This window comes from Alligator sinensis, unplaced genomic scaffold, assembly GCF_000455745.1.
Source record: "Alligator sinensis unplaced genomic scaffold, ASM45574v1 scaffold340_1, whole genome shotgun sequence".
Lineage (NCBI taxonomy): Eukaryota > Metazoa > Chordata > Crocodylia > Alligatoridae > Alligator > Alligator sinensis.
The window spans coordinates 286,873-297,947 of NW_005842004.1; the positions used below are offsets into that span (position 1 = coordinate 286,873).

At 46.2% G+C, this 11,075-nt stretch overlaps 1 protein-coding gene across 1 annotated transcript in view; it reads right to left on the reverse strand.

Moving 5' to 3' along the window:
• LOC102379106 (myelin P2 protein-like) overlaps nt 1-10,568 on the reverse strand; it is a 28,134-nt gene extending 17,566 nt beyond the window's left edge. Inside the window, exon 1 of the mRNA XM_006021749.2 lies at nt 10,488-10,568. The gene's annotated coding sequence lies outside the window, so the exon portion shown is untranslated. The remainder of the gene's footprint in view (nt 1-10,487) is intronic.
• Between the last annotated feature and the right edge of the window lie 507 nt (nt 10,569-11,075).

Consider the following 11,075-nt stretch of genomic DNA (forward strand, 5'->3'; position numbering starts at 1 on the left):
ACCCAAAAGCTTGCAAAAATAATTTTTCCACTATTTAGTTAGTCTAACAAAATATATCACATTTGCCCAAAGAACTTTGTCTACAGAAATTCAGTGCACATACACTGGTCTAAAACCCCTCTCCCCAATGCTGCCTCCTGCCTCCAGCATCTGTCAGCCTCAGGCAGGCAGTGGGGAGAAGCATCTGTGTCCCCTGCACAAGCCCCGGGACCTAGGTACCTGAGTCCCTGGGCCATGCCCCACATGCCCAAAACCCCATTACAAAGCACCCCATGATGTACATGCAGAGCCAAACACTGAGCCCAGAAGAACCCTTGTGCTCAGGCACAGGCCCAAGTACCCCAACCCTGGCACCCCTCACACCCAGCCAGGGACCCCTTTTCCCCTGTGTTTGGACAGAGCCCCCTGGACCCTGACCCTGGCACCTGCATACCACATGTCAGAGGCCAGAGCCAGGTACCCTGTGACCCAGATCCCAACATATACACCACCCTGCTCCCAAGCAGGAGCCGATGAGGGCAGCTCCCCTCTGGTGAGTTGGGGTGGCAGGGGGCAGAACATCAGAACTTGGCCTACACAGAGGCAACCCTGTGCAGCTTGACCACTGCTAGCAGGTAGCCAGGCCACATGCACCTGGAGTGCTGAAAGTGTTTTTGGGCCCACAGCTACAGGGTCCCAGAGTACTAGGGTTGGGGTGGGAGGAGACGGGATGCCTCTGGGTATTGCAGCTTGGGCAAGTAGGTGGATGCCCCTGGAAATTTCAGGAGCAGGTGGAGCATGGCCAAATGTGTTGGTGTTACAGATAGATGAAACTGGAAATTTCCAGGCTGGGGTGTGGGACATTGTGAGAATCATGGAGTGTCTGCTGGAAGCCCCTGGGAAGTCCAAGGTTGTCTGGGTAGCCTAGCCAGTAGAGCCCTGGTCACTCTGGATCAGAGGCCACATCCAGCTGGAGTGAGACAGAGAGCCAAGTGCCAGGACCTGCACCTATGCACACCTGTGATTCCTTCCACCCATCCACCTCTACATCTATCCATCTACTCCCCTGCAACTGGACCCTTACTCACCCATGAACACGGAGGCTTCATGGGCATCGCTGCAGACCATGAAATAACTGATCCTGTCTTCCTTCACTACCCAACCTTGTTCACGTAACTGGAACTAGAGGGAGATGAAGGATCTCATTGCCATTTGGGGTGAAGAGGAGACCTAGCACCAGCTCCTCAAAGGACACCACAACAGGGATATGTTCAAGCAGTGCCTAACAGATGCAAACATGGGGCCACAAAAGGGACTGGGTGCAGTGCTGGGCCGAGAAGAATTGGATAAAGATCCAGTACAAGCATGTTCATGACATCAATATAAAGTCTAGGGCCAAGAGGCAGAGCACACCTTTCTATGAAGCACTGTCCTGAAACCCTTCAAGTGGAGGATAAAATGGAACATGGCTGTCCCATATCTTTAGTGAATGCTCTAGTGTCTGATCTCTAGTATGAAAAGTAGTAGAGTACTTCCTCAAACAGCTGTGCTTAAAATCAAGCAACAGCCTCCACTGCATTTTGTACAGTTTTATTCAGTCGCTCAAAACATACCTAGTAAATCAAGCCTCTCAAATGAGATATGTAGAGGAATGCCTTGTTCCTGGATGAGATGTAGAGGAATGCCTTATTCCTTAGGGATGAGATAAACATGCAGCTGTTAAATCCTGTTAAAGGTCCTGCACTCCATGTCCCAAAACTGACTAAGTTCCTGGGAAATGTTAACATCAAAAACTTAAATGTTTCCATGGTTAGGGAGCAACTGAGCAGGAAAGGGATGACAATTACAATTTGGGACTTACAGATTTAAATCTTTTTGTGAATCTAGATCTAATCTAAATCTTAGAGGAAATCAGAAGAAAAATTAGGGATTAAATTTAGAGCTCCCAAGTCCTAGTGCAGTGCATTAATCACAACTATAGTCCTCCTCCCTATTGCTTTGGTAATAGTCAAAAGGCATGTTGACTTATTTTAAAGTCTTCCTATGCTGTACTTTCAGTGTATGCCTCAGTTAATTAAAACAATCTTATTACTCTTCTCCACCAGAAAACTTTCATCTGATCATGGTAGTTTACTGCTGATTTTCTCCCAGGGAGTTCCAGCATGGTTTGTTACTGGATACCTTCAATATGTTGAGACCAATCATTTCTAGCTCAGATCCTCAAAATTATTTTGATGTGATGCCTAGCTCTTAAAAGTGCTAGAACTAGACTTAGTACTAGAAACTGAATGTGTGTTACAGCCTTACAGAGTCACAACTGAAGGAAAAACAATTGTTTGGGAACCAAAAGAATGAATCTCTAGTAGGATTCCTATGGGAATTAGGCATTTGAATGTCTGTGAGGGTCTGAGCCCATCTCTATTCCTTCAAAGGCTAGCAGTGTTTGTGATCTCATCTCTTAATACATACCATGCGTCTCTGTTCTTCCTGTCAACCCTACTGATGTTTGTAATGAACCTTCAACATTTCTGTCTGCAGCTGAATGTAAATCTCACTGGTCTATTATATATCAGACGGTTGCTTTGATTTATTACACATTGAGAAATAATTGAAATATTAATTAATCTCAAAAGCTGTTAATTAAAGGTTAACATGTATAATGGAGAAGTATAAAGAGCAAGAATTGGCTTTTGTAGGAGCAAAAGTGCTGATCTGACAGAAAGGGATTTAAGCTGACAAACACCATGAACATCATTCCTATTAATGAATAAAGTAGGGGTGCACCAATAAAGATTTTCATGGCCAATACTGATTATTTATCAGCCATATCAGCTGATATTGATCTGATAGCCAATTTCCAAGAGTGTAGCCTGGCAGCTTGTACAGCAGCACCATGCCAGTAAGTCTATAAGGGGGGAAGGGGCATGGGAGAGGGAAGGGGCAAGATGGGGTGGGGGGCAGATAGAGGCCCTTGTGGTAAGGGGGAGAAGGAGTGGGGCAGGCGCTGCCCATCCACAGTGGTGGGCAGGCCTGGGAGTGGGCATGAGCAGCTCATGAGCAGTGCCACGAGCAGCTCATCCAGGGAGTGTCGGAGAGTTTAATTAATTAAAGTGCCCCAAGCGTCTTGTGTATCAGTGTCCTTGAACTAAAAAATGGTGGCAGGGGTGCTTTAACTAAAGCTCGTCAAATGAGCCACGTTCCAGCAGACTTGATTAATCACTGCTCATGTATGGGAGTCCTGAGGCTGGGCTATGCTTTCATTCAAACCTAGAACACAGCAAAGCCTGTCAAATGAGCCTGCAGCTTTCCCACTGCCAGTTGGCTTCTTTCTCCCCCCAGAGTTGTGTGAAGATGAAGACAGTAAATGAAATGAAAGAAGGCTGCCTTCTTCACACTTGGGATTAGTAATCCCTTAAGCCTGGCAAAGAACATTAGGCAGGTGCATAAAGCTGCTGGCCATCATCTGAAATAAAAATCCCTAAGATGCAAAATTTGAACATAGAAAATGTTGTGTCTGGCTCTGCTTCTTTTGAAAATCATGAAGACTCACAAGCAGAGTAGGAGAAGGTCCTAACTGACCTTTATTTAATTAAAGCTTTTAGTTTCAGCAGTCTTGGAATAGCTACATAGTAATAAACAGGAAGAAAATATCTGGAACCAAAAGAATTAAAATCTACATCCCTGGAAATCTTTGGCAGGAATTCACAACTCCATTTTGAAGATGAATGGCCAACTATTGTAATTATAATTTTTCCAAAATGGTATTAAAATAATTAGCATTAGGGCCTTGATTCAGCAGTGCACATAAGCCCATGCTTCAGGGTTTTGCTGAATCAGGGCCTACAAAAGCAAGAGAAAATTAAGACTTACACAACATTTCTCTAAGCCAAGCAAATCTTGACATGCAACTAAGTTCAGTAACTCCCACGGGCAGGTTAACAGTAGACTTAACCAGAAGAGGGTGGGCTAGTCAATTTTAATGTAATACAAAGCTTATATCAGAAATCCAGGACTCATTCATGTTGTGGCAGCAGTTTTAACTTCTACTAACAAATCTTATTAATTAAAAAGTAATGCATTTGTATGTCAAGATATTTTTTAGGAGTCTTGTTTTTTCAGTGTGAAAAATTGCTTAATAGATTTTCCTATGCTGATGCTATCAGTAACTATTTCTACAGATCGTAAATTTATCCACGGTTATACCAGGAAACATCTTGCAGCTATATTGCCTCTCCTTTTGTCAGTGGGCAAGTTTGTCCAAATAGTACCAGCCCAAGCTGGAACTGCATGATAAAGTAATAGTTTTGTGATCCCCTGGCACTCCTTGAGAACTGCTGTGAATATGCCTGTTTTCACCAGTGAGTGAACAGAGAGATGAAAGAAACAACAGACTAAGATCTGTACATAAACTTCAGTTTACCTGCCCAAGCATTGTCAAAATCCTGCTATAAAAAGTCTTCACTCCTTCAGCCTGTAAGCTATCTGATGAAGCCCTATTTCTAATAGGCTTTGATCATGCACCCTCAAACCTTTTCTAATGCACTTTGGAAACATGCATTTAGATTAGGGGTCAACAATGTTTTTGTGTTGAGTGTCAAAAATCTGGCAACTTGGATTTTGAAGATGTTGTCACGCCAGGGACGGATGGCAGGGAAGCTGCGAGGGACCCAATCCCTGTCATGTCAGTGCCGGCCCAGTCCTTTCCCCACCATGCTCCCTACGGAGCAGTGAGCCAGACCGGGAGTCCAGACCCTGGTAAAACTGCTTGCAGGCTCGCAGGTGCCTGCCACTTCTGGCCTAGGCTCTGGGCAGCTGCTGCCTGGCAGGCTTGCAGCCTCCCTGCCATCTGCTGTGAGTAGCTCCAGCTCTGTGGCCAGCAGCATCTACCCAGAGCCCAGGCCAGATGTGGCATGCCAAGCAAAATGGCCTTGTGTGCCATGCTCTGGCATGTGTGCCAGGGGGTTGTCAACCCTGATTTATTTATTTTTCCTGTTTTACTTCTTTAAGCTTTTGTACTCTTAGTAGCACTGCAGGATTGATCCTCTATTGAAATCAATGGAACCCTGACAAAATACACAACTGAGGACTTGCCTGTGCATGTTTTAGGAGATAAATTAGGAAATCTGTACAGATGGGTAATGTCACAGTGGAAAAAAAAAAGATGCCAGCACAAAAAGTGACCCATGATTACAGAACAGAACTGATTCTTCTTCAGCCAGGGAAAAGAATGCAAGAAAGACTATATTAAGTTGGCCATGACATTAGGTAGTCTTTCCAGTACATGCTTATTAACTTTCTTAATATGATTGCAAAGCTCACCTCTTTTATATTTTATTCCATGTTTACATGACTTTGATATCTTTCATCTTGTCCTGATGTTTTCTAAAAAAAGTACAAACACCTAAAAATAATGCATCACTTGAAAACTAACAAATTATATTTTTATGTGTTTTACATATATTAATAAATATCAAGTATACGTGTTGTATCTTTCCTAGGTTTCTCATCTTCTGTTCTCCATTTTTGTATGGTTCATTTTCTTTCAGTGAAGACAAAGGAAATGTGATAGTTTAAAGCATTTTCATTTCAATGTCTCCACCATCCTTACAAAAACAGTTCTCTTAATATACACATTTAAAAGCAATTTCTAGTGCTGGGGGAATGCTCTACATTCTTAAAGAAAAATCAACCAAACAAACAAACCATAAATATAATAGAAGTAGCCTGGGAAAGATAAAGCTGCATGTGAGATCTTTGTTTATTCAGGGCCTAAATGCTACAGAGATTAGCTGCTACTGGCTTCAAGGGAGCTCTGTGACATTCTGCAATATGTTAGATACACAGACTAGATAACAATACCACCAAGGCCTTAGTCTTGGCATTCCTCTATATGGATGCAGAAACCGCTTAAGTGGTACTCATTGCAGTGCCCACTGGAGGATCAGAGCTTCTAATGGCTGCCTTTTAGTAGTAGTAGTATTGTTGTTGTTAATAATAAAAATAATAATGTTAATGTTTTCTAGTGCTCACTCTTACTCTATGCTCCACTTACTACAATCTTCAAAATAAAAGTTTAGCTCATGGGGTGGGGACTATAAGGTATTATATATTTGCACAGCACTGAGTGTGATGGATCTTTAGATACTACCACTATATTAATTTTAAATAGAATCAAAGCCTGAGTGATTTCATATAGACCCTGGTCTGTGAAATAAGACCTTGCACCTGCAAAAAACCTGTATGTGTACTGAATTTTAAAAAAATGTGCAACACATCTGAATTTAGTGGGAACAAACAAATTTAAAATCAAGTATGTGCATACATCTTAGTAGGACTGGGGTGCTGGGTTTTGCTGTTGCAACAGTTTGGTCAAAGAAAAAGCTCCCATTAAGTAAAGTGCTACATTCAGGCTCCACAGTAATAAGTTCACTTCAATTCCCAGTAAACAGGTGACCCTCCCTTTAAAAAAAAGAAGACACTATCACACAGATCTTTTGCTAAATTCATTCTGTAAGACACCTGTATGCATTACACTACATGTTTGCCATAAAAGTATTTGTATGCAGCTTAGCTGCTTGGAGGAGGAAAGAAAAGGATGCAGAAAAGGCTGAAGTAATTAAAGTAATTAATGCCTTTTTCATCTCCGTCTTCACAGGCAAGGTTATCACCCAGACCACTGCACCTGGCAGCACAGTTTGCAGAGAAGGTCAGCAGCCCTCAGTGGTGAAAGAACAGGATAGGGACTATTTAGAAAAACTGGATGTGTACAAGTCTATAGGGCTGGTTGCAGTGTATCTGAGGGTGCTGAAGAAGTTGGCTGATGTGATTGCAGAGCCACTGGTGATCACTGAAAACTCATGGTGATTGGGAGAGGTTCTGGACAATTTGAACAGGGCAAATATAGTGCCCATATTTAAGAAAGCGGAAAAGAAGGATCCAGGGAGCTACAGACCAGTCAGCCTCACCTCAGTTGCTGGAAAAATCATGGAGCAGATCCTCAAGGGATCTATTTTTAAGCACTTGGAAGAGAAGAAGGTAATTAGGAACAGTCAGCATGGATTCACCAAGGGCAACCTGATTACCTTCTATGACAAGGTGCCTGGCTCTGTGGGTGCAGGGAGAGCAGTGGATGTGGTGTACTTTGATTTTATCAAGGCTTTTGATATGGTCTCCCACAAGATTCTCGCAGGCAAGCTAAGGAAGTACAGGTTGGATGAATGAACTGTAAGATAGATAGAAAACTAGCTGGATCATCAGGCTCAGGGGGTAGTAGTCAATGGCTCGATGTCTAGTTGGAAGCCAACAACGGTTAGGGGGCTGTGGCACATGACTTCTGAGGAGAGGCTGATGGAATTGGGCTTATTTAGTATAGAGAAAAGGAGACAGTAGGGTTTTAATAGAAGCCTTCAGCTACCTGAAGGGGAGTTCCAAAGAAGATGGAGATAAACTGTTCTCAATGGTGGCAGATGACAGAACAAGGGACAATGGTCTCAAATTGAAGCAAGGGACATTTAGGTTAGATATTAGGAAAAACTCTCTCGTGAGGAGGGTAGTAAAACACTGGAACAGGCTACCCAGAGAGGCTGTGGAATCTCCATCCTTGGAAGTCTTTAAGACCAGGGTAAATAAAGCCTTGCCTGGGATAATATAGTTGGGGGTGGCCCTGCTTTGAGCAGGGGGTTGGACTAGATGACTTCCTGAGGTCCCTTCCAACCCTAATTTTCTATGATTCTGTGAAATCTATGTTGGTGTCTTAGACCTGATACTTTTGGCAGAAAATATATTTGATGATATTTGAAGATATATTTAACGAACTTCCACTTAATTTATCTGTTTCTTATAAATGCAAGAATGATGGTGTTGCATCACAATGATTTACTAAATCCTTTTGGGGGTGGGGCATAACACATTTAAAAATCAGAAGACTGAGGGCCTTGCTACATGTTTTATTTTGGGTGGCTCCTAGAGCTCTTAACCCCTTGGATTGTCCACACGTTAACACCTTTAAGTGGTTTCAAGTACTCACTATGCAGCTCAAAATTACCTCACTCCAGGGCAGGATTATCTTTTGATCTGCACTACCCAGTATCTGTTCTATTAATGTGTGGCCACTCCCCACAGATGTGCTGCTTGAGTTGACCTTGTGACTGAAAGCTAGCACTAAGAAGATCAACATTTGTGCTGCTCACAGTGTAATGTGTAACGAGGTCTGGAGTCCCTCTAATGTAGGGATGGGCAATTATTTTGACTGGAGGGCCACTTAATGAGTTTTGGGGACCCGTTGAGGGCCACATCCATCTCCCCTCCCTCCAGAACCTGGCCAAAGCTGTCGTTTGCCAGGAGCCCTGATGCTCATCTGTGGACCTGCTGGCAATGTCACAGCTGATGCTGACACCTGCCTGCTATGACAGAAGCTCCTGCCTGGGTCCACAGTTGAGCATCAGGGCTCCTGGTGAACTACAACTTTGGCAGGGTTTTGGAGGGAGGGGTGGAAGGAGGGGGAGAGAGAAACAGAGAGCGATGCTGCTGCCCACCTGGTATGGCAGCAGCTCCTGCCTGGGTCTACATCTGATGCCACTGGCAGGTTCTGGGTGGGGGCTCCCACTGTGCCAGGAGGGCAGTGGGTGAGCTGTGGATGCTGCTGGCAGGGTCTGCATCCAGGCTCCTGAACCAGCATCCACAGCTGATGCCACTACCCACACACTGCAGCAGAAGTCTTGACCAGGTCCACAGCTGATGCCTAATGCTGCTGGGCAGCAGCAGTTCTGCCCACCCACCAGATCTAATACAGGAGTTAGGCATCTAAAAGTGAGATATGGGCAAAATTTTGTGCCCAAGTCTGAAATTCTGACCCTAAAAATCTGTCTTACTGCTGCCTCTTCCACAGGTGCCTGGCTTTTTTACTTGAAATTTCCCATGTGCTAAGAGCTGTGCCTCTGCAAACAACTAGAACTGCCCCAGTCTGGCGACAATTGAGCAGCTGGGTGCCTTCCTCATTCCTAAAGCCATTCAAAACCCAGAAAGTAGGCCTTTCTCTGCCTACTTCCCCTGAGGGGCTCTATCCAGTAGACAATCTCAGAGCATACCTAACACATGCTGACTTGTGGCTCCTATGACCTGGTGGTGAGGTTACTCTTCTGAGAGCTAGGTGATGTGGGCTTGGAAACAAACAGAGAGGCACTGAACCCAGGACTCCTACGTTTTGGGCAGCGCTCTAAACACTAGATTCAAAGGTACAACTTGAAATTTTGGCACCCTGGGCAGCGTGAGGAGGGAGAAAGGGTTAGAGGAAAAGTAACCATTTATCTCTCCACATACAAGGCTTGCTACAGTTGTGATGGTGGCACAGAGTGCTGCCCTCTCAGTGCAAGCAACCTGAACAGTGGTGATGGTGTGGGCTCCCTGGAAGCTGCCATTCTGGTACTTCCTTTGAATCAGCACCTGGGGCTGGTGCCCCACTCATCCCCCTAATTATGCAACTGATTAGACTGTCCTATGAAAGGGGGGGGGAGAGGAGCCCTTACTCTGGTAATGGTGACTAGCACAACATTTTTGTGCATAGCTTTACTGTGTTCATGAGTGTTGGGCATTGTGACAGGGGGCCTCCTGGGGCCGAGCTCTGTGGCCCGCCCACCTGTCACCGTGACAGGAGGCCTACTCAGGGCCAAGCTCTTCGTGGCCCGCCCACCTGTCTCTGGGCAACCGCCCACTTATCTCGCCCGCCACGCCTTTGATGATAATTGATTCGTATATCAATGTCAATTAAGCGGGAGGCTGCCCATTGTAGTGCCCCGATGCCAGGGGGCGCTCTGCAGCTCCAACCTCCCCTAATACCACAGCTCAAGCCTCGCAGATGGCATCTCGGTGTTAACACTATCACCGGCCCTACGCTGGGCCCCAGAATCATCCTATATGACCCCACTATGATCTCTCCTGATCAGGCGGCCTCTCCGCCTTCATCTGGGCTACCTAGCCCCCCTGAAGCCTTGGTCCCCTCTCGGGTGTGGTTCCCCCAGAACCTTTGGCTACCTGGCCCTGGCCCACCTCAAGGCCAGTCGGGACTGCAGGCCCCCGGCTCTTGGGCATCCCTCGCGGTGGGCCCCCGGCCCTTTTGACCCTCTCTGGTCCTGACCCCAGCATGGGCCAGTCGAGGGTATTATCTCCTTCGGGCTGGGTCTCTAGCCCCTCTCTCTCATCCTCGGGCCTCACCGTGCCACTACTCCCCTTTCTCCTAGGGGCAACCGCAGCACCACGCCCTGTACTCCATACACTCTCTCGGGGTCTGCTCTCTAGGCCCCTCCAACATAGGGTTACCCACCCGGTGGTGGGAGCTAGGGGTTAGGGCGCTCCGACCCGCCTTTCACCGGGGTGATCACTGGCCTGGCATTTCCTGGAGGCTCCCGCACCACTGAGAGCCCCACCAGACCACCCACTCCTGGCAGGGTGCAGGACCCGGACCCGGACCCGGACCCGGACCCTCCTGCCAACCCCTTGCAGCTCCCCCTTACCTCCAGGTCATTCGCAGCAGCCCTTCAGCCAGGCAATATTGCTGTCTGGCCTCTAGCAGCCGAACTGCCTTGTTTATATAGGCAGCCTAGGCCTCAAAATGGCTGCCCTAATCAGGCACCTGGAGGCTGCCAGCTCCAGGCCCTTAAAGTGGCAGAGACACCCTGTGCTCTGCCACAGGTATCTTTAGAGATTGCCTATTACACCAAACCCTTCGGAGGACTTAGAGGAATGTTTAGTTTCTCGACCATCATCATTAGGGACCTACCTAACTCATGGTGAGACAGATTTTTGCAGGCTCCCTACAGTGTGCAGAGATGATTTTGTGGCCTTTCCATGGTGCTGATTGGCTGAGGGGCCCAGAAGCCCTGCCTCTCAGTGCTGATTGGCCAAGAGGCCAATCACTTAGCTTCAGACTGTAGCATTGCTGCAGCCTTGCATCTGGCTTTTTAACAGATGGTGCTGAAAGAAACCCTTTTGTTTGTCTGACTGGTTCCTTCACTGAGTCTGTCTCACTAGCTCCAGCTCAGTAGCTCTTTCTCAAACCATGTCCTCTATGGCTGCAGGGATTCCCACACTTTCTTTTTATT